Genomic DNA, 4072 nt, shown 5'->3' with positions numbered 1-4072 from the left:
TTGGCTTAAGCTTGGGTTGTGTGGACCTTGGTAGTGATTTGCTCATGACAACATGAGTGTGATGTCTTTGAAAGTGGGTTATAAGCAGCTTGAACTTTATTGATTCTCATATTGTCCAGCAAGTTATCATCCCAGCTTGATTATGATCTCTTCTAGATATTGTTGGAGGAAGTATATGTAAAATGAAGCTGCAGTTATGTTGAAGATCCCACAGACTGTTTGACCTTGGTTGAGTAGAGCATCTGGGTGGTTGTGGACAGTGTAATGCAACAGGCTGGATGCCATAGTTACCTTGGTATATCTCAGTCTCTCTAATAGCTGTTTGCCTTCAGGCTCTGTAACTGACCTAATCTCCTCATAACTACTGGGTAAAACTCTTAGAATGCAATACTAAGTTTGGCAGACCCCTACCAAAGCTAAAGCTGAGAATCTCTAAGATAACATTCGATATTAACAGGAGGAAAGATACTATGGTCAAGAAAGTTGTCTCCCAGGACAAGACTTATCCTTTGCACCTGGGAGGTGATGAGCCAAGATTTCCCCAAATGCAGGAAAATCGACTGCATACTTTGTGGTAGTGGGAGATTGTGTTCATATGATCTCCCATTAATTAAAAAAAAATAAATAACACGTGAAACCAATAGAAAATGTTTCTGTTCTTAGCTATAGCTCACCTATTTGATGCCCTACGGCGGTGGCGGCACACAGCACTCGGGAGGCAGAGCCAGGCGGATCTCTGTGAGTTCGAGGCCAGCCTGGGCTACCAAGTGAGTTCCAGGAAAGGCACAAAGCTACACAGAGAAACCCTGTCTCGGAAAACCAAAAACAAAACAAAAAAAAAAAAAAACTTTACTTATCAAATATATTGATTTATGACTTTCTTGGTCCTGTGGCTATAAAAGTTCGTTTATCCTTTACCATGGCAGAATATGTCATTCAAGGTACGTTGAACTAATGTTTCCAGGTCACTCATATTCGGCTCAAAATGAGCAATTTTCTCATGGCCTTTTACAGCAGAGCTCTTCTTTTTTGTCAACAGCTCTGGTCTAATGCTACAAGACCCGGGTGAGGAAACCCAGCCAGACCTGTCCAGAGTCTTCACGGACCCTCAATGCAGCAGTTCCTCCTCCTGGGTTGGGGCAGGATCCTTCCTGGACTAAGGATCATGTGACTGACTAGTGACAAGGAAGGGCCGGTCTTTATGGCCCACGAGTATATGGAAGATGGGGGACGTTATCAGCACATTTTTAGGTTTCACATTGTCTTCTAGGAAGAGGCGATCCAGACTTTATGGCCTGCACTGGGAAAAAGACTTCTGGTTTCTATACCCCACCTCGAGGAAGCAAGGGCAAGGGTAGTAACAAAGTCAGAGGGTCTAGAAAAGAATTTGTCTCTGCTCTCCTTCCATTTCAAAGTTTCCTGAGCCCTACCAATACCTGGTAGGTGACTCTGTAGAAGCCCTGTAGAGACAAGGCTACACAAAATACATACCACAGGCAGGCAAAAAAACTAAAACGAAAACAAAACAAAACAAAAAAACAGGCATGGTAGCTTGTGCCTGCAGTCCCACTACTCAGGAGACAGAGGTCAGAAGATCAGAAGTTCAAAGTCATCCCTGGCTAGATAGCAAGTTCTAGGCCAGTCTGAGTTACACGAGACCCTGTCTCCAAAAACAATTTAAAAATGCCGTGGAAAGCCTGGCGGTGGTGTCGCACACCTTTAATCCCAGCACTTGGGAGGCAGAGCCAGGCGGATCTCTGTGAGTTCGAGGCCAGCCTGGGCTACAGAGTGAGTTCCAGGAAAGGCACCAAAGTTACACAGAGAAACCCTGTCTCGAAAAACCACCACCAACAACAACAACAAAAAAAAAAAACCATGGAAGGTCAGTTGGGCATTGTGTGACACACTACCTTTAATTCCAGCACTTGGGAGACAGAGGCACACAGATCTCTATGAGTTTGAGGATAGCCTGTAACACAAAATCTTAAAAGGTCCTATTAATTAAAAAAAAAAAAAATCCAGAGCCAGATATTGGAGTGAAAACTGAGAGATCAGGGGAATAGAACAAGCCAAGCTACAAGTTCTTACTGCTAGGAAATCCTAAGCCCAAGAGAACTATTTCCTGTGTGCTCACGCCTTATATACCTTTCTGTGCCCTGCCATCTTACTTCCTCTCTCTGCCCAGCTACATCAACCTCCTCTTTCTGCCCAGCTCTATCACTTCCTGTCTGTCTGTACAGATCTCCAGACCTCTATGGTTAACTAGTGCTGGGATTGAAGGCGTGTGCTACCATGCCTGGCTCTGTTCCCAGTGTGGTCTTAAACTCACAGAGATCCGAATGAATCTCTGCCTCCCGAATGCTGGGATTAAAGGCGTGTGCTACCCCTGCCTGACCTCTATGTTTAATATAGTGGCTGGCTTTTTCCTCTGACCCCCCAGAGAAGCTTTATTGGGGTGCACAAATAAAATATCACCACAGTAGCCTGGTCTTCATAGTGAGACCCTGTGCACCCCCCACCCCATCCTGCAAAACCATGCAACCTCAAGGTAATAGCAAAGGCAGGGTAGAGCCTCTAGCTACAAGCAGAGCTGTGGTTAGACCACCCTCTTTCAAAGCACTAATTATAAGACACTGGCTTACAGGTCTGTCACTTTAAGAAAATACAGTCAGGGTCTAGGGAGATGTTGCAACCTTATTGCTGAAAAAAAAAAAAATTCTTTTGAAAGCCCATTTATACAGAACTTTCCCAGAGTCCTATCTTAGTGAAACATGATATTCACGGTGAAATGGACACCTTACCCAAAATGTATTGCCCAATGATTTATAGATATCATTGTTGAGTTTGAGCTTGAAACTGTAAAACTCCTTTGCAATAAAATAAAATAAAAAGAAGGGAAGAAAGAAAAAGATGTTTTAGGGACAGCAAGGTGGATGAGCAGGTAAAAGTATTGTTGGACAAACCTAGTGACCTGGAGTCCATCTCAGAAGCCCACCATGGAAAGAACCCATCCCCAAAGCTGTTCTGTGAGCCCTGCAAACTCTTGGTGGCATTCACATGCCCCAGTACTCACTCAAACACACATCATAGATGCATAAGAATAATTTTTAAAAGACGTTTTAATGAGCTGGAAACGCAAATGGCTAAAGTCATCCCCATAGTTATTTAGACGTGTTAGCTAGGAGCTGGTGATGTGGCTTGGAGGGTGAAGGAAGGTATTGCCGCCAAGCCGATGACCTGACTTTGAACCCTGGAGCCCACATGGTGGAAGGGGAGAACCAATTACTGCAAGTTATTCTCTGACCTCCATGTGCGAGCCCTGGTAGCATGTCACCGGCCCGCCTTGTGCACCATAAATAAATAAAAATATAATTAGTTTATTTTCAAGAACTGAATACCAGGTTTCACACTATTGTTTGTAGGTAGAATTTGCAAATGGCTAGGACCAAGGACAATATGTAAAGACGACCAGGTTGTAGGGTGGAGGCGAAATGAGTTGTGAACTGGGAGGGAGAGACACACCAGTGTTCCTCCTAACTCAATGGAGTCTTAAACCTGTTTTTATGACACCGAGGTTATGATAACCCAGAGCTGGTGCAAACCAGGAGAGGATGTCCAATGTAAGAAAACCAGACCCCGAGAAAAGCATAAGCATCTTTGAATTATCTGAACGCGACGCTGCTAAAATCCCAACTGCCTCCTCCACCTCCCAGCCCAGGCTGCAGGCCAAGATTAGGGCAGACGAATCGCTCTTCTAAGGGTGAAGTCCAGCTGCGCAGTCCAGCCGTGTGACCTTGCCAGGCCGGCAGTCGTTTTTGGAAGAGGCTGGTGGAACATCTCAGTCGCGCCTCTCTGGGGGTGCAGCGCCGCACCCACCCGGCCTGCGGCCCATGGGCTCCGGAAGGGTGGGGTAGGGGGTGGGGGTCGTACCAGCCCCGCCCGGCCGCCGCAGGCTGCGCATCTCCGCAAGCTCCCGGCCGCGTCCTCCCCGGGCGCCGCGCCGCGCTGATTGGCTGGGCGGTGGCGGCGGCGGCGGCGGCGGCGCGAGGCGATCCGGCGCATTCTCCGGCCG

At 46.8% G+C, this 4072-nt stretch overlaps 1 non-coding gene across 1 annotated transcript; it reads left to right on the top strand.

Annotated features, from left to right (window-relative positions):
- The first annotated feature begins 447 nt into the window (after positions 1-447).
- Positions 448-606, top strand: LOC114704969. Its single transcript, XR_003736335.1, has one exon. It is a non-coding gene; the product is annotated as a U1 spliceosomal RNA (small nuclear RNA).
- Positions 607-4072: the final 3466 nt, after the last annotated feature.

This window comes from Peromyscus leucopus, chromosome 2 (genome assembly GCF_004664715.2).
Source record: "Peromyscus leucopus breed LL Stock chromosome 2, UCI_PerLeu_2.1, whole genome shotgun sequence".
NCBI lineage: Eukaryota > Metazoa > Chordata > Mammalia > Rodentia > Cricetidae > Peromyscus > Peromyscus leucopus.
This window is presented reverse-complemented; position numbering and strand designations above follow the sequence as displayed.